The 19339-nt window shown below is 51.7% G+C and overlaps 1 protein-coding gene across 3 annotated transcripts in view; it reads left to right on the top strand.

Annotated features, from left to right (window-relative positions):
- The window catches only part of ZFYVE28 (zinc finger FYVE-type containing 28), a 150100-nt gene that overhangs the window by 33350 nt on the left and 97411 nt on the right, over nucleotides 1–19339 (top strand). The gene's annotated exons all lie outside the window — the stretch shown is intronic.

Genomic DNA, 19339 nt, shown 5'->3' with positions numbered 1-19339 from the left:
AGAAAGTTTCTTCTGTCAGCAGTGCAGTCTCGGTTCCTCAGCGTTTGTCAAAGTACCCGGGGAGGAGAGGGCTCTGTGGCATTTATTTCGGCTGACAGTCCCGGGGGCCTCTTCCCTGTGGGTAGAATGTGGGAACCCAACACTGCATCTACTCTGTGTACCCCTGTCCAAAAATCACTCTGCCTGTGTGGGACATGTGCCCTACCCTCTTGCCTGTCTTCCTCAAGGCCCTTCTTTGCAGAACAGCCCCAGTGGAGACACTTCAGGGTGATGGGGACATCTTAGGTCATCAGGGCATCATTGAGAGAGACTGTGAGTGATGACCCTGTGTGACGACCTCACTTTCTCCAGTCTTGTGAAAGAATGGCTCCTGGAGATGCCTCCTGGAGAGCGAGTGTCTGTAACACACGCCAGCGACACCACACACAGAGAAAGGCCCTTAGCCTTGTCTGTCAGGGTCTCTTAGAAATAGAATATTCTAGATCTGTGGAAGGCCTGCTGGAAAATCCCAACCAATGTGAAGCGTACCTCCTCCTTCCATAATGGCCACGAGCCCAGTGTGTGGCCTGCCATTCACTCCAGTCTGCATTGATGGTGCCAAGGCTTTGACACTTGAAGCGTGATATGAAAAGATAAAGGCATTTTAACAGAAGATACCGGGTCAGTGGAGGTGACCGAAAGCAGCATTTGATTCCCCAGGTCATCCTGGGCATTGGGATAAGTACGCTGCCACTAAGGGAAAGGAGTATTAGTCTGTTTTCACGCTGCTGATAAAGACATACCTGAGACTAGGAAGAAAAAGAGGTTTAGTTAGACTTATAGTTCCACGTGGCTGTGGGGCAGGGGGCGCCTCAGAATCATGGCAGAAGGCAAAAGGCACTTCCTGCCTGGAGGTGGCAAGAGAAAAATGAGGAAGATGCAAAAGTGAAAACCCCTGATAAAACCATCAGATCTCGTGAGACTTAGTCACTACCATGAGAACAGTATGGGGGAACCACCCCTATGATTCAATTATCTCCCACCAGGTCCCTCCCACAACATGTGAGAATTATGGGAGTACAATTCAAGATGAGATTTGGGTGGAGACACAGCCAAACCTTATAATTCCGTCCCTGGCCCCTTCAAATCTCATGTCCTCACATTTCAAAACCAATCATGCTTTCCCAACAGTCCCTGTTATGGCTTGGCTGTTTCCCCGCCAAAGTCGCAACTTGAATTATATCTCCCAGAATTCCCACATGTTGTGAGAGGGACCCAGGGGGAGGTAACTGAATCATGGGGTTCTGCCTTTCCCATGCTTTTCTCGTGATAGTGAATAAGTGTCAGGAGATCTGATGGGTTTATCAGGGGTTTCTGCTTTTGCTTCTTCCTCATTTTCTCCTGCTGCTGCCGTGTAAGAAGTGCCTTTTGCCTCCTGCCGTGATTCTGAGGCCTCCCCAGCCATGTGGAACTGTAAGTCCAATTAAACCTCTTTTTCTTCCCAGTCTCCGGCGTGTCTTTATCAGCAGCCTGAAAATGGACTAATACAGTCCCCCAAAATCTTAACTCATTTCACCATTAACCCAAAAGTCCACAGTCAAAAGTCTCATCTGAGACAAGGCAAGTACCCTTCTGCCTATGAGCCTGTAAAATCAAAAGCAAGCTAGTTACTTCCTAGATACAACGGGGGTACGGGCATTGGGTAAATACAGCCATTCCAAATGGGAGAAATTGGCCAAAACAAAGGGGCTACAGGCCCCATGCAAGTCCAAAATCCAGCAGAGCAGTCCAAATCTCAAAGCTCCAAAATGATCTCCTTTGACTCCATGTCTCACATCCAGGTCACCCTGGTGCAAGAGGTGGGTTCCCATGGCCTTAGGCAGCTCCACCCCTGTGGCTTTGCAGGGTACAGCCTCCCTCCCAGCTGCTTTCACAGGCTGGCATTGAGTGTCTACAGCTTTTCCAGACAAACGGTGCAAGCTGTTGGCGGATCTATCATTCTGGGGTCTGGAGGACGGTGGCCCTCTTCTCACAGCTCCACTAGGCGGTGCCCAGTAGGGACTCTATGTGGGGGCTCCAACCCCACATTTCCCTTCCGCACTGCCCTAGCAGAGGTTCTCCATGAGTGTCCCGCCCCTGCAGCAAACTTCTGCCTGGGCATCCAGGTGTTTCCATACATCCTCTGAAATCTAGTGGAGGTTCCCAAACCCTGATTCTTGACTTCTGTGCACTCACAGGCTCAATACCATGTGGAAGCTGCCAAGGCTTGGGGCTTGCACCCTCTGAAGCCATGGCCTGAGTTCTGCATTGACCCCTTTCAGCCATGGCTGGAGCAGCTGGGACACAGGGCACCAAGTCCCTAGGCTGCACACAGCACAGGGACCCTGGGCCTGGCCCATGAAACCATTTTCCCCTAGGCCTCTGGGCTTGTGGCAGGAGGGGCTGCCCTGAAGACCTCTGACATGCTTTGGAGACATTTTCCCAGTTGTCTTGGGGATTAACGTTCAGCTCCTCATTACTTAAGGAAATTTCTGCAGCTGGCTTGAATTTCTCCTCAGAAAATGGGTTTTTCTCTTCTATCACATTGTCACAGCTGGACGCAGTGGCTCACGCCTATAATCCCAGCACTTTGGGAGGCTGAGGTGGAAAGATCACTTGAGGTCAGGAGTTGGAGACCAGCCTGGCCAATATGGTGGAACCCCATCTCTACTAAAAATACAAAAATTAGCCGGGCATGGTGGTGCGTGCCTGTAGTCCCAGCTACTCGGGAGGCTGAGTCAGGAGAATTGCTTGAACCTGGGAAGCAGAGGTTGCAGTCAGCCAAGGTCACACCATTGCACTCCAGCCTGGGTGTCACAGCGAGACTCCATCTCAACAACAACAACAACAAAAACTGTCAGGCTGCAAATTTTCCAAACTTTTATGCTTGGCTTCCCTTATAAAACTGAATGCCTTTAACAGCACCCAAGTCACTTCTTGAATGCTTTGCGTCTTAGAAATTTCTTCCAGCAGATACCCTAAATCATCCCTCTCAAGTTCAGAGTTCCACAAATCTCTAGGGCAGGGGCAAAATGCTGCCAGTCTCTTTGCTAAAACATAACAAGAGTCACCTTTGCTTCAGTTCCCAACAAGTTCCTCATCTCCATCTGAGACCACCTCAGCCTGGACCTTATTGTCCATGTTGCTATCAGGCATCTGGTCAAAGCCATTCAACAAGTCTCTAGGAAGTTCCAAATTTTCCCACATTTTCCTGTCTTCTTCTGAGCCCTCCAAACTGTTCCAACTTCTGCCTGTTATTCTCTTCCAAAGTTGCTTCCACATTTTTGGGTATCTTTTCAGCAACACCCCACTGTACTGGTACCAATTTACTGTATTAGTCCATTTTCACCCTGCTGATAAAGACATACCTGAGACTGGGATGAAAAAGGTTTAATTGGACTTACAGTTCCACATGGCTGGGGAGGCCTCAGAATCACAGCAGGAGGCAAAAGGCACTTCTTACATGGCAGTGGCAAGAGAAAAATGAGAAAGATGCAAAAGCGAAAACCCCTGATAAAACCATCAGTCCTTGTGAGACTTATTCACACGAGAACAGTATGGGGGAAATCACCCCCATGATTCAAATTATCTCCCACTGGGTCCCTCCCACAACACGTGGGAATTACGAGAGTATAATTCAAGATGAGATTTGGGTGGGGACACAGCCAAAACATATCAAAAGGTGGCCGGCAGGACCAAGGAGCGGACAATGCCAATGACAAATCCTTCAAACCAGGTGGTTTCTGCTGCTATGACTTCAATAAAATTGAAGGAGGTCTTGGTTGAGTTGCAGCTGACAGGGCGTTAAGAATGACTTTTGGTTGTGAAGCAATGATTCTTAGCCGATAACTCGGCAGTTGTTCTTGGAGTGACAGGAAGTTCCTCTATTGCTCTCCCCGCTCCTGCTGACTCAGCCATGAGGGCAGGTTTCTTGGCACTCACCTAAGTCAAAACGCGGGAACAGCCTTGTAGCTGAGGCCAGCCTACTTTGGCAACGAGTGAGTTACCCAAAGAGACATCAGCTAGTCACAAAGCCCCAGATGCATCCACCCCATCAAGAACTACATTTCTATGAGACACCTTTCTGTGAAATGATGGTGTACCAAGATGTGTCACATGTTTATGTTGTTTGATCGATTGTATACTAATACTATTAGGTTGTTGCAAAAGTAATTGCAGTTTTTACATTGTCGACTCAGTGCAGAGAAAATGCTAACACTCAGAGCCTCACAGAAAATTTAAAAATTTGACCAGCCTGGGTAACATTGCAAAACCCCATCTCTACTAAAAGTGCAAAAATTAGCTGGGTATGGTGGCTCATGGCTGTAATCCCAGATGCTTGGGAGGCTGAGGCACAAGAATTGCTTGAACCCGGGAGATGGAAGCTGCAGTGAGCTGAGATCGTGCGACTGCACTCCAGCCTGGGTGACAGAGAAAGACTCTGTCTCAAAAAAAAAGTGTGAAAATTTAAAAATTTAAATCCCATTTATAGGTTTATAAATAGGTAATATTGATATATATGTTGCAGAAAAATTTGATAGGTGATCAGTAAGGACTTTGAAGCATAGAAATGTATCCCATGAGGATAAAATTACAGGAGGGAGGTGGGGTGGCAATGTGAATTCGAGATGGTGGAGGTGCGCGTGCCATCTCTGCACAGGAGGAGTCCTGCCCTATTTATTAAGGAGGGGCAGTCAGACGGGGGCGATTTGTCGTCCAGGAGTGATGGGCCAATTTTGTTGCTAAATGTCAATGATTATAATGTGCTGACAATCTGAGCCTCTACATTCTTGTAAACTTTAGCCGAACATTTTAGCTGTCAGCTTGGTTTTTCCTGATTCTGTTAAGAGGAGAGAGCTTTAAATTTGAGGTCCTGGCATAGGGGGACAGCTCCTGGCCTGGGAGGGCCGAGAATCCTTGCACTGCCCACCTGCTCCCGGGTCTGGACAGAAGCTGGGATTCTGAGATTTCCTTTTCTTGGTAGATGAGGAAACTGTAAGTCCCTCCCATTGCTTTCTTTGATTGTTGAGGGCTCTGTCTCTCCCTGGAGCGGTCCCCCCAATGCCCACACCGGCTTGCTCTCTGGCACAGGTTCTGCTGCCAGCATGGTGCAGACTGGGGGGCTTGGCCACTCTCAGATGCTGTCTGTCTATGTGACCAGCCCCCCTCTACCCCCTGCTGTCATGAGACAGCCAGGCCCCTGGAGTTCTGGACACCTTCCCAGTGGCTCACCAGGATGCCTGGAGCCCAGAAACATCCAGGTGCAGATGTACCCCATAGAGGAAGAGCCCTCTGCTCAGAGCCTCTGGCACCAGCTTCCACCCTTGTGGGAGTCTATGGTGGTTTGGGAAGGGGCAGGTGGACCTTGATTCTGATTTGGCTTCAGTTTGCCTCTTCTTTCTTTGGGAATAATCAAGATCTGTTGCAGGCCCTGGGAGAATGAAAGGCTGGGTATAGGGTCTGAAACAAAAACAAGTAGTCGTTTTGGCTGGCTCCAAAATTCGTGGTTGGGTGGGTGGATGGAGCAGGGGTGGATCAATACCTAGTCTCAATCCAGGAAAGCAGTGCAGAGGAAATGACAGGGTGCTGCCTCACAGTCCACAGGAGGACCAGCCCCAGCCGGGAGTCGGGCAGCTTCCCTAAGAAAGAAGGAAAAAGCATCAAAGTTCAGTGGAGAAGTTCCAAAAAGTGTCTCATAGGAGTCCCAGGGAGAGAGTGGAGAGGAAAGAATGATGGAAAAGCTGTATTTGAAGAAATGGTAGCTGAGTTTCCCGGTATTGAAGAAAGACATGAGTTCTGAGATAAAAGGAGTTACAAGTAGGATAAAGAAATGTGCAGTCATGGGCCATGTGACAGGCCGCATATACAATGGTGGTCCCATAAGTTATGATAATGATTTTTTTTATTTTTTTGAGACAGGGTCTTGCTCCGTCACCCAGGTTGGAGTGTGGTAGTGTGATCTCAGTTCCCTGCAACTTCCGCCTCCCGGGTTCAAGCAATTCTTATGTCTCAGCCTCCCCGGCAGCTGGGACTGCAGGTGTGCACTACCATGCCTGGTTAATTTTTGCATTTTTAGTAGAGATGGGGTTTTCACCATGTTGGCCAGGCTGGTCTCGAACTCCTGACCTCAAGTGATCCACCCCCTTCAGCCTCCCAAAGTGCTGGGATTACAGGCGTGAGCCACCGCGCCCAGCCTGTTAGGATAAGCGTATTTGACTGTACCTATTCTGTTTAGGTACACGAATACTTCCCATTGTGTTACAGTTGTCTACAGTATACTGTTCAGCACAGTAACGTGCTGTGCAGGTTTGTGGCCCAGGAGCAACAGGCTCTACCATGTAGCCTAGGTCTGTCGGAGGCGGGGCCGTCTAGGCTTGTGGAAGTCCATTCTCTGATGTTTGCACAATAATGAAGTCAATTGACAACACCGTTCTGAGAACATATTCACATCGTTCAGAAATACCTGGGAGTAAATCCACACTGAGATGTATTGTGGTAAAGCTGCAGAATGTCAAAGATGAAAAGAAAATCTTTAGAATTAACAGAAAAGACAGAGTAACTATGAGAAATGGAAAAAGCCCTGCAGGTTTCTTCTCAGCAACCCCAAGTGCCACAAGATAGAGAATGAGCCCACAGTGCGGCGGGAAGGCGACTGGCAGCTCCGAATTTTATACCCAAATGAACTGCTAGTGAAGGGGCAGAAGGCAAGATCAAGACATTTTTCAGGCAAACATTTTTAACCATTTACAGATGCTCGTTGTAACATTTCCTATTATAAGATGTACATCAGCAAGAAAAGGGAACTCGGAGGAAAGATGATGGGATAAAAGAAACAGCCACAAGGGTGGAAACTGATCAAATGTCAGCAAGTTTAGCTCATAATTGTTTAAGAAATTATGTGTGTCCTAAAATAGAGATAAAAGTAAAGCCCTAGGGCGGGCGCAGTGGCTCACGCCTGTAATTCCAGCACTTTAGGAGGCCGAGGCGGGCGGATCACAAGGTCAGGAGATGGAGACCATCCTGGCTAACACGGTGAAACCCCGTCTGTACTAAAAATACAAAAAATTAGCTGGGCGTGGTAGCGGGCGCCTGTAATCCCAGCTACTCGGGAGGCTGAGGCAGGAGAATGGCGTGAACCCGGGAGGCGGAGCTTGCAGTGAGCCAAGATTGCGCCACTGCACTCCAGCCTGGGTGACAGAGTGAGACTCCGTCTCAAAAAAAAAAAAAAAAGTAAAGTCCTAGACCAGTGCTGTCCAATAGAAATAGGATGTGAGAGCTTTGGGTGGAAGCCACACGTATACACTTTTATTTTATTTATTTATTTTTTTGAGACAGGGTCTCGCTCTGTTGCCTGGGCTGGTGTACAGTGGTGCAATCTTGGCTCACTGCAGCCTCAACCTCCTGTGCTCAAGGAATCCTTCCATCTTAGCCTCCCAAGTACCTGGGACCATAGGGTCATGTCACCATACCCAGTGATATGGTTTGGCTTTGTGTCCCCACCCAAATCTCATCTTGAATTGTAATCCCATAATCCCCACATGTCGTGGGAGGGACTTGATAAGACGTAATTGAATCAAGGGGGCAGTTCCGCCCATACTCGTCTCATGACAGTGAGTGAATTCTCAGGAGATCTGATGGTTTTATAAGCGTCTTGTATTTCCCCTGCTGGCACTCACTCTCTCTCCTGCTGCCCTGTGAAGAGGTACCTTCTGCATGGTTGTAAGTTCCCTGAGGCCTCCCCAGCCATGCAGAACTGTGAGTCAGTTAAACCCCCTTCCTTTGCAAATTATCCAGTCTCGGGTATTTCTTCATAAGAGTGTGAGAATGGACTAATACATCCGGCGAATTTAAAAACTTTTTTTTTTTTTTTTTAGAGATAGGGTCTCACTATATTGCCCAGGCTGGTCTCAAACTCCTGGGCTCAAATGATCCTCCCACCTCAGCCACCCAAAGTGCTGGGATTATAAGTCTGAGCCACTGTGCCTGGCCAATTTGAAATTTTCTAGTAGCCACATTAAAAAAAAAGTAAAAGAAACAGGTGAAATTAATTTTAGTAATATTTTATTTGGGGCCAGGCACGGTGGCTCACACCTGTAATCCCAGCACTTTGGGAGGCCGAGGCGGGCGGATCACGAAGTCAAGAGATTGAGACCATCCTGGCCAACATGGTGAAACCCCATCTCTACTAAAAATACAAAAAATTAGCCAGGCGTGGTGGCAGGTGCCTGTAATCACAGCTACTTGGGAGGCTGAGGCAGGAGAATCACTTGAACCTGGGAGGCGGAGGTTGCAGTGAGCCAAGATTGTGCCATTGCACTCCAGCCTGGGCAAAAAGAGCAAAACTCCATCTCAAAAAAAATTATTTGACCAGAATATTGTTTTAACATGTAATCAATATGAAAACTATGAGATCTTGCACATTCATGGTGAACTCTGAAATCTGGGGCTCCAATCGCCCCACATGGTAGGGTTAGAAGGGAGGGGTGGAGGCTGTCAGTGGGATGCCCCTTGTGTGTGGGGCGGTGCTTTCTCAGCCTGTGATAAGAGGTGGGTGTGGCACAGTCCTGTGCCCCGCCCCAGGGCAGGCGCCACGTCGTTTCCTCTCCTTCTGGTCCATGGAGGAGTTGAGGGGTTAGTGTGTGGGGCGAGCTACCTCCTCACACAGTCCTTTAGCACAGGCAAATGCAGTGAGCTCAGCCGCTGCTCATTCTTGTCAGTGGGCATGAGCCAGCACCTGGCTGGGTGTGGATTCATTCGGTTTGGTCACCAAGTCGTGACTTTATCTGGGGGTCACAGTGTGAGCCACTGCTGTCCAGCCGGGGGAAGAGCCCGGCAGAACCCCTGGGGTGGTACCGGGGCCTCCTTCAATGCTGGCCTGGGTGATTGACCCTGGGTGATTTGGGCCTTGTTAGAACTTAACCCCCTACTGATGCAAAGTTGCTTAAAATCAGTTGGAATGACTTAATTATAACATTTTCCTGTAAAAAGAGGGCTTGAGGATAAGAAGAGAAAGTCACCTTCCCTGAGGCTGCGGGAGAGCAGCTTTCTTGGAAAAGCCACGGTGGCTCCGCATTTTGCCACAGCAACAGGGAGGGAAGGGGACGTGAGCCCAGGGGCCAGTGCCTGGGAAAGGCAACGGCACTTTCAGAGCTTTGTACTGGAGGTCTGAACTGCTGTTCATATCATCTGAATTTACACTTTCATAAGCAGTAGAGAAAGACAAGGACTTAGGAGGATTCTGTCTGGAACCTCAGGGTCTTCCACAGGAGGACTGGGCTCTGTCCTTATCCACGGGCACCAGGTGCCAACAGGGGACATGGTCATCACATGCTGCTGAGCCACAAACCCACCAAGGAGGAGCCGAATGTGGCATGTGGGGCTGGGTACGAAGATACTTCCTAAGAACTTTCTAGAAAGAACATCAAGTTTCTCCCTAAAGGTGGGGAGATGAGGCAGGAGCCACAGCGTCTGATGCTGGGGTTTATATGAGTTCAATTTAAAAGTTTAGGTTTCTTTCATAGATATTTGGGCATTTTTCTATACGAGCACACAAATACTTGCTTAAAAACCAATTTTCCCCCTCCTCCTCCTTCTCCTTATCCTTCTTCTTTTCTTCTTTTGAAACAGGGTCTCATTCTGTCGCCCAGGCTGGAGTGCAGTGGCGCAATCTCAGCTCACTGCAGCCTCAACCTGCCTGGGCTCAAGCGATCCTCCCACCTCAGCCTCCCTAGTGGCTGGGACTACAGGTGTGCATTATTATATCCAGCTAATTTTTGTTTTTTTTGTAGAGATGAGGTCTCACGGTGTTGTACAGGCTGGTCTCGAGCTTCTGGACTCAAACAATCCTCCCGCCTTGGCCATCCAAAATTCTGGGATTACAGGTGTGAGCCACCATGCCTTGCCTGAAACAGGATTCTGACTGACATCTGTCCTTGTACTAACAGCCTTCAGCTTCTAACAACACTAGTTGAAGACATGTTATTATTTTTGAGAGAGATCTCTGCATGGGTTCTGGTTCTTTCCGTGAACTTGCACTCCAGCTGCCCCTGAGCTTTTTCTAGATTGGAAGGGCTGCACCTACGGACATGGTGGGCTGTATGTGACCATGCACACATCATGATTTTAGAGTAAAAACATTACCTTTTGCTGTTCAGAGTGAGGAGCTCTTGGAGACCCACGGGTAGGATGAAGCCCATCTTGGTGGATCAGGCAGTCAGGGCCAAGGTCAGGACTGGCTGGGGTGAGGCAGCAAAGGCAGAGCCAGGGGCTGGGAGAGATGGGGGGCGGTGCTGAGGAGAGAGGGCACAGGGAGGCAGGGCTTGGGGCATGACAGGGAGGGCCTGGGCAGGAATCCCTGTGCGTTCCCCTACTTTTTGGGTTTTGAAGGTGGAGAGGCGTGGCATGTGCTCTGTGCTGCTGTTTTATCATGTACTAAAACCGTGTGGTGTGCTGCTCACATCGTCTCTAGCTTTTAGAATGAGCTGAACACATCAGTGCATTTGAGGGGCTCCGTGGGGAATGGAGATTCTGCCAGGGCATACGAGGGCATGTTTGCCACTGCATGGGTTCTAGAGCCCCTGCTTGAAGGTTTGAGACAATTAAGAATGGATCGATGTGTTCTCAGGTTCACACAGGCAGAAGACCAAGATGTTGACAGTGTTTCAGCTCCAGGAAACATTGTTTTTCTTTTACATTTTTCAGAACTTCCATACTTAAAATTATTTTTTTGAGACAGGGTCTCACACTGTTGCCCAGGCTGGAGTGCAGTGGCAGTGGCATGATCATGGCTCAATGTTGCCTTAACCTCTGGGGCTCAAGCAGTCTTCCCACCTCAGCCTCCCGAGTAGCTGGGACTACAGGTGCATGCCACCACAGTCAGCTAATTTTTAAATTTTTTGTAGAGATGTAGGTCTCACTATGTTGCCCAGGCTGGTCTTGAACTCCTGGGCTTGAGAAATTCTCCCACCTCAGCCTCTCAAGGTGCTGGGATTACAGGCACGAGCCACAGCACCCAGCTCATACTTTTTATAATAAAAAATTATTTAAAAGTCATTTTGTATTTCACAGGCCCTATCAGACATGGTCACTCTCTAAGAAGGTCTGAGCATAGCTGAAGTGGATCCTCTGATTCACCTTTGGGTGACTGGCGAATGCTGTCTGTCTGCCACTGCATTCTTGAGCCTTCTGTCCCTGTGGTGGGGGTGGCTGTGGGGGTAGAGGCTGGCTCAGGCATAGGGTAGGGGTACCCCGAGTGTCTGCCCAGAGACGTAGCGGTGGGCATGCGGTGGTTTTGCCCTCCCTAGTCGTCCAAGGTTGTCTGGCCAGAGAGGCTGGGGGTGCTAGGAGGGCCCCTGGGTAGGGACTGGGTCCAGGCTGCGGTGAGTCAGCCATGGGCAGAGGCCTCGGGGAGGCTAGGTCTTAGGGGTGTGCAGCATCCTTGGTCCAGGGAGGCCGTTGGCTCTGCCACCATGAGCCCCAACCCTTGGAGTTTAACTGACACAATCAGCGAAGCCCTGGAGTGCCTGCCCCTGCCTCTGCGGAGGGAGTGACAGCCAGTGCCCACCCATGCCCAGCCGCAGGCCCTCCCTCCTCAGATCCCTTCCCAGAATCTAGGCCCTGTTCAGCACCCCAGCACCCCTGCCTGCCCGCACCTCTGTGTACCCCTCCCACATCATGGGGTGATAGGGCACGGTGCCATGCTGGAGGGGCTAAGAGGCCTCGATGACAGTGACGTCCAGGCAGAGACCCGAATCAGGGGTGAGTCAGGTGTTGGGTGAACCTCGAGGCCAAAGACCCAGCACTGGAACCTGCTGGGCATGCTGAGGACTAGAAGGAGGATGGCGGGAGCGGTGGCGGCAGGAGGCGGCGATGGAAGGGCTGGGGAGGCAGCGTAGGGCTGTGAAGACACGCCCCTGTGTCCCCGTGAGGGTGGTGGGACCATTCCTACCCCCTCACGAGTTCTTCTCGGAACCAGACTCAGCCCCGCCACCATCCTTCTAGGATGGAAACCTCTGGTTCTCTGGAAGGTCCTTTGGGTCCTGTTGGTCATGGGAATAGGTAACAGCAAACAAAACATTTGCCCTTCTTCCCGCTCCCCAGTTCTGACAGATGTCCACACGGGCCATGCGCACCAGAACTGGCCACACGCTGCACGCCCCTCCAGGCTTCCACTGGGCTGACCTGAGGCTCGTGCATGGCCTTGCACCCCTGCCAGCCCCCAGATCCATCACTGTCATAGTTGGGGTCTGTGCCTCTAGGCTGCTCCTGCGTGACTGTCCAGCCCTGGATCCTGGGGACACACGGCCATCAGCTCACGGCCCTGGAGCCCAACCTTCATCCTGTTGCCGCCCAGGCCGGCTTCTCACGCTGGGTGGGGGGCGGGCTGCCAGCTGTTTGCTGGGTTAGGACTGAACCCGCAGCATGGCCTTCCCAGGCCAGCCTTAGTGGCCAGACTGTGTCTTTTCCAGTTTGGCTTTGGCCCTTAAAGACACTGAAGAGGTTTAATTATTTACCTGCTATTGTTGAAGGGAGTCTTTGTACTCTTTTGTTTTCTGGTTTTTGTTTGTTTGTTTGTCTGGTTTTTTTTTTGCCCTGCCGGGAGCCCCTGTGCCTGAGTTACTTTTCTGCAGATACTATCCTGGCTTTTCTTGAGCAAATACCCGTTTGGCTTTTTCCTGCCATATGTCAAGCCTCTGGAAGATCGTCAATATTTTTCCTCCCATAATGCATAAAAATAAAGTACAGGCTCTCACTGGGCTATTTTGCAAATAATTTTTATCCTCTGATAAAATGACACATTGGTGAGAGCAGGCGTTCCTTTAGGACAGCTATTTTTAAAGAATGATGGAATCGTCTTAATCATCTGTCAGTGGCGGGCACCTTTATAAGTCAAATGCTTCTAAGTTGTATTTGCATTATTTGATTATTTCAGCAATAACCACAGTACAAAAGAAGAATGTGCCAGGGAGCACAATGCGGGCAACCACACAAATCAGCCCCACCACGTGCTGGCTGAGTCCGTGTGTCCAGGCGGCTTTGCCCTTTCCTGTGGTCACCCCATCCCCTGTCTGCTTCCTTCCCCACTCAGCCCCCACGTGAGCTCCCCATCTTCTCTCCAGCTCCAAGTCACCCACCTGCAACTTCTCCTAAGGAGCGGGGCCCGAAACCTAACGACTGGTCAAGAAGAAGAGCCAGACGCGGGCTGCGCCCCACATGCTGTGTCCACGTTCACCCCAGGCCTGGGTCCTCTTCCCTGGGGATCGTCGTGGTGGACAGTGGGCACCGTGTCTTCTCAGTGGAAGCACCTGGAATGCTGCATTACACAGGAAGATCCGAGACACACCTGACCCACATGGACGTGGCAGGGTTGGGTGCCCATCCCTCCTGAGGGCAGTCAGAGAGGCGCCCAGCATCACAGTGTGGGCGGGAGGGGTGGCCGGCGAGGGATGCGGTGTGCAATCTGGCGCCCCAGACTGGCCCACTGCAGGTGGTCCCATGGCCTTCCCACGTCCGGGGAGCCGAGAGGTGGGGGTGGCAGCAGGCATGGGAGACACCCCTCTCCCGGTACAGTGATGCCCAGGATGGTGGGTGCTCCCTCTGGCCCCATCTCTGCATCTCACTGGTGGGCTCTGGGCCCTGAGCCGGCAGGATTGGGTCCAGGGCTACCTCTGTCCTGCCGGTGTCCCACCTACACGGGTGGAAGATTTGTCGAAAGAGATCTGCCAGAATGTGGGGTGATGGCTATTCTTAGAGGCACTGGAGGCACTTAGGGAATCCCTACCCCCAAGTGTGAGCTGGGGTGTGGGCTCAGGGCACCCCATCCATGGTCTGGGCAGCCCGGCCAGCTCTGCTGGCTCCAGGTGTGTCCAGGGGGCTCAGGCCAAGTGATGGTCAGGGCCGATCTATAGGATAAACGCACTGACATGGGGTTTCTCAGTGCCCCTGATGACACAGGACCAGGCAAATCCCCTTCTCTCTGCTCTGGGACATCAGGTAATCGTGGTGCTGTGGGAGAGGGGCGTCTTCATTCCGTATGGCTGCTGTGACCAAGTCGCACACAGTGGGGTGCTTAAAACAACAAAAATCGGCCGGGCGTGGTGGTTCACACCTGTAATCCCAGCACTTCAGAAGGCTAAGGCGGGCGGATCACGAGATCAGGAGATCAAGACCATCCTGGCCAACATGGTGAAACCCGTCTCTATTAAGAGTACAAAAATTAGTCAAGCTTGGTGGTGCACTCCTGTAATCCCACCTGCTCGGGAGGCTGAGGCAGGAGAATTGCTTGAACCCGGGAGGCAGAGGTTGCAGTGAGCCGAGATCACGCCACTGGACTCCAGCCTGGTGACAGAGCGAGACTCTGTCTCAAAAAAATAAATAAATAAATAAAAGAAAAATAAATAAAAAAAATAAAATAAAAAATCCCTTCTTTCAAAGTTCTGGAGACCAGAAGTCTGAGGTCGCAGTGTGGGCAGCACTGGTTTCTTTTGGGGGCTCTGAGGGAGGGTCGCTCCTTGCCTCCTCCAGCTCCCGGTGTTGCCGCTGTCCTTGGGGTTTCTTACAGGCCCGTCACTCCGATCTCCGCCCCATCTTCACATGGCATTCTCCTCTGTGTGCCTTTCACCTTCTCTAAGGCCACCTGTCACTGGGTTTAGGGCCCACCCAGAGAGTCCAGGATGGTCTCAGGTTGAGATTCTTACCTCTCTTTCATCTGCAACAACTGTTTTTCCAAAAACAGTCATATTCACACATTCCAGACATGCTTCAAGGGGACCACCATTTGACCCACTCTGGGTGGGTAGGAACCATGTCTGAGGTCCCAGAGCAGGCTCTGGGGGCAGCTTTTCCTTACTCGAGGGCCTCTCTTTATGGCAAATTAGGTCCTAATCACAACAAAGGTGCCACATTGCCCAGTCCACACTTGCCCATGGCTTTGGTGGGGCCCTGTGGCTGTGGCAGGGGGGACCCTTGTCTCACCAGATGGAACAGCCTGGCCTAGATTGCTCTGATGTGAGAAAGCAGATCTGGTCAGTCCACAGAGTGAGGCGTTCCACACCCTTGACTCACAGATGTCACCAGGAGGAAGGATGGCAGGGATGCCCCTCTAAGCACCACCTGCCCATGGTGTATGGTCTCCAGAGAAGATGTGCAGATGGTCAGCCAGCAATGAAGGGTGCCCAGCATCATCAGCCATTGGGAAAATGAGAGTCAAAACCACAGTGAGCGGCCACTTCACAGCCACCAGGGTGGTTAGAACTCAAAAGTCAGATAATAACAAGTGTTGGCGAAGACATAGGGAAATCAGAGCCCTGCCACACCAACTGCTGCTCTATGATTGTTGAATGGTGCAGCCTCTTTGGAAAGTAGCCTGGCAGTTGCTCAAAAAGTTAAACACAGAAGTGCCATATGGCCCAAGAATTTCACTTCTAGATATATACCCAGAGAGCTGAAAACATATGTCCCCACAAAAACTTGCTTATAGCAGCACTATTCATAGTAGCCAAAAGGTGGGAGCAGTGCAAGTGTTCATCGACAGATGCCTGGATAAACAAAATGTGGTCTGTCCATCCACACAGTAGCACACAGGAAGCACCGATTTATGCTGTAATGTGGATGAACCTTGAAAACACTGCTCTGTGAAAGTAACAGACACAAAATGCCCCATTTCATATGATTCTATGCACAGGAAATGTCCAGACATGCAAATCCAGAGATAAAGTCGATGAAGGGGTAGGGGGATGACTGCTAACAGGTGTGGTTTCTTTCGGAGGTGATGAAAATGTTCTGAAACTAGATCATGTGATGGTTGCACAGCTCTGAGAATACCCTAAAAACTGCTGAATCGCATACTGTAGAGGCAAGGTCTCACGCTGTCACCCAGGCTGGAGTGCAGTGGTATGATCTCAACTCACTCTAACTTCCACCTCCCGGGCTCAAGCGATCTTCCCGCTTCAGCCTCCTGAGTAGCTGGGACTACAGGTGCAGACCACCACACCTGGCTAATCTTTTGTGTGTAGATACATTTTTTTTTCTTTTTTTTTTTTTTTTTGTAGAGATGGGGTGTTGCTTTGTTGCCCAGGCTGGCCTTGAACTCCTGGCCTCAAGTGATCCTCCCACCTCAGCCTCCCAAAGCACCAAAGTGCCATCGTGCCTGGCCTTTGAATTGCACATTTTGGTAGAATTTTATGGCATGTGAGTCCCATCTCAATAAAACAGTTTCAGAAAGCAATGATTGCTCTCTTTTGGGCAGCAGAGCCTGGGCTTGTCTCTGCTGGCTGGAGCCACCTGGACACAGACCTGCCGCGACTGGCACACACCAAGTCGCCCTGGGTAAGGGGAGGGCACCTGGCATGTTGGGTCAAAGTCAGCGGCTCTGTGATTAGAGGAGCAACCACCCTGGGTGCCTTAAGTCCGTTAGGTCCTTCAAGGGGAGCTGGTCCAGGACTGAGCATCAGTCCACCTGCCTGGGCTGGTGAGGCTTCCTTGAGTATGGCTTCCAGTGTGCCCAGGAGTGTGGGATACCCATGGCCCTCCAGGCCTGAGCCAACAAAGCAAAGGCCAGAGCATCCTGGGCCGGCTGTTGCGGCCCCACTGCAATAGTTCTCTTGGCCCACAACCTTGGACCCCTGTCTGGGTGTTTGAATTGCTCCTCTGATTAAAGGAACAAGCCCAGTTCTTGTGAGCTCTTAGCAAATCACCTCAAATCATTTTTGAAGGAGAGAAATAATTCATAAATAAGCAGCTTAAGTTTCCATTTTCCACAAGCAAATTTCCATGCATCCTAGGAGTTGACCGGACTGCGTTCCCCCATCCCCACCACCCTTTCAGAGTTTCTTGAGCTGCCCTCAGCCAGGCAGAGGCTGAGGCTCAGCCCCTGCAATGGGGGGCTTGAGCAGGGGACACCCCGGGGGCACCCTGCTAGCACAGTGGGAATGGAATTGATTGTCTCCTAGCAAGTTTGCTATTTAATAGTTTTAAAATTAAAATGCATTTTAAAGACTCTTTAAACCTGTGGAGTTCAAAATGAGATCTCTGGCAGTTTAAATGCCCAGCTGTCAGATACAGGCTTATTCCATTTGGTCACGCAGCACCCTTCCCTCCGGAGCGCTCTCACCACCCATTCTCCTCCTCAGCAGCGACAGAGGGGCTGTGCAGTTCGTTCGTTTCTTTATGATCCCACTGCAGCTACCGTGGTTAAATTTTCTGCAGTCGGTGTTCTTGGCACATCATTTGTATAGGCAGTACTTGACAGAGTTTGATTTGAAAATTCATTTTCCCTTTGAAAACGCTTGGCTAGATGTGCAATTATCTCCCAGCTTTGCGTCTGGCTTGGCTTGCAGAACAAATGCCACGGTCAAGGCCAGCATTATCACCTGGGGTTTGCGTGGTGCCGTGCCCAGCTGTTTCTCCTGTAAGGAGGATGTCTTTGCATGATAGGGGATGCCTCATCCTCAGGGGGCCAACCCAGCCTCTTCCTAGAGCCAGGGTCCGGCTTCTGGGGAGCATCTCCTTCTGTGGGTGGGAGGGGGTCTGTTTCCACATCAGATACTACACTGAGGTGATAAAGGGGCCCTTTGCCATGCCCCAAGGGGCAGAGGCCTCTAGCTGCGTGGAACTGTACCCTCTGCCATTGGAGGGTTTTCTCTGGGGCCACTGAACACTCCACTGAGCTGAGTAGACGATGGCTGTGGGGAAGGCTGCCAGCTCTTCCACCCGTCACCTGCCCCTCCGAGCTGGCTGTGGCTTCTGCTGCAAGTGAGAGCAACTTGGCCGGGAGACGGGTGCTGCTTGGTGAGACAGCAGGTGCAGGGAACTGATTTGTTGGGGTGTCTAAACCAGTCCCCCAATCTAAAGCTTCCCAGGGCACTGATTTACCAGACCATCTGGGAAACTGCAGAGGCCTGCGCTTGCCTCTGAGGGAGGCCCACGTGCAGCTTTGCATAAGCAGGTTCTTATGAAACATGAGCACTGGTAACAGCTGTAAAAGCATTTTAAATAAAAATTTAGTGAGGTTAAAAATTCCATCTCAGAATGTACACGTGAATGTTTTTGGTGCGTGTAGAGTTCACGCCTATGTTTTTTGTTGGAATAACTGGGTGCTGTAATTCTGTGTCGCACTCCCCCCCGAAGTCTCTTTGAGAGGTGGCCTCCTGGGGACATCCACATTCAGCCTCAGGGTCCTTCCTTCACTGGCTGTGCTGGGGGAGCCGCGCTGGGCCACCTGAGTTCACAGTGAGGCCGGCTGGATCTTGCCCTGGCTTCCTACGAGCAGGTCACATGGGTCAGCCGTCACCTTGCCCTTAGGGGGCAGGGGCCGTGCTCTGCCACCTCCACCCCTCCTGTAGGTAGAGGGGAGCCCCCCAGTCCCCAGTGTCTGAACCTCAGGGCCTGGAAAACAAACATGCGTGCTTGTGTGCTCCCTTTTCCTTCAGAACTTATTCTGCAGGTGGTCCAGTTGGGGCCTTCTGGTATCAGGGGTGACTCTCAGAGCTTGATAACCCAAAGTCCAGCTGAGGGCGAGCTGGAGGGCCTGGGAGGCGTCCTCCCTGTGTAGCCCAGCTCCAGGCACAGAACCAAGGCCCAGCCAGTGCTGGCCGTCTTCCAGCATGAGTGGGGCGAGCTGTTCCACCCAGGCCGGAGCAGGAGCCTTTGTCCCCAGGTTGGGCCAGGGCTCAGGGCTCCCACTAAAGGGTGGGAGATTTGGGAGTGGACCTGAAGAAGGGACAGGAGAGAGTCTGTGGGCCAGGGAGGCAGCAGGCAGAGCCGGGGGCATTTCTGCAGGTGGGAAGGTGGGCCTGGGTGACTGGCCCAGACCCTGGGGAGGCTGGCGTTGTTGTTACCCTTATTACCCTGCGTGCACTGAGAGGCCCCTGCTGCGTACAGGTAGTTGGGGGGGACACGCCCTTTGTGAGTGCACGTGCGGGCCCAGAGGCAGCGCTCCAGGCTCGAGTGACAAGCGCCCCGCGGCCCCTCCTCACGCCCTTGTCCCCTGCTGTCCCGGTTGCTGCCTGTGGCCTCCGCGCACTGCGCTCTCGAACCCCGCGTGGCCCACCCGGGGAGATGTGGAGACCCTGACCCCTGCCACCCGCGCCTCCCCTGCCCCCTCCCCCTCCCCCCGCCGCATTCAGGAACACCCGGCCCCTTTCTCCCAACGCTGCCCGCTGCCCACTGCCTGCGGGGTGGCCCAGCTCCACTGCTCGCCCTTCAGCCTGGACCCCCCCACCGTCCACCTCCCTCCCCCACTTCCGCGTGCGGGGCCTGACGCCTAGGGAGTGACCCCCGCGTGCGCCCGGGACACCCCGGCTCTGTGGCTGCGGCTGCCCCT

Source organism: Gorilla gorilla, chromosome 3 (genome assembly GCF_029281585.2).
Source record: "Gorilla gorilla gorilla isolate KB3781 chromosome 3, NHGRI_mGorGor1-v2.1_pri, whole genome shotgun sequence".
In the NCBI taxonomy this organism is placed as follows: Eukaryota; Metazoa; Chordata; class Mammalia; order Primates; family Hominidae; genus Gorilla; species Gorilla gorilla.
Note: the sequence above shows the minus strand (reverse complement) of the source record. Positions and strands in the feature narration are given on the sequence as shown.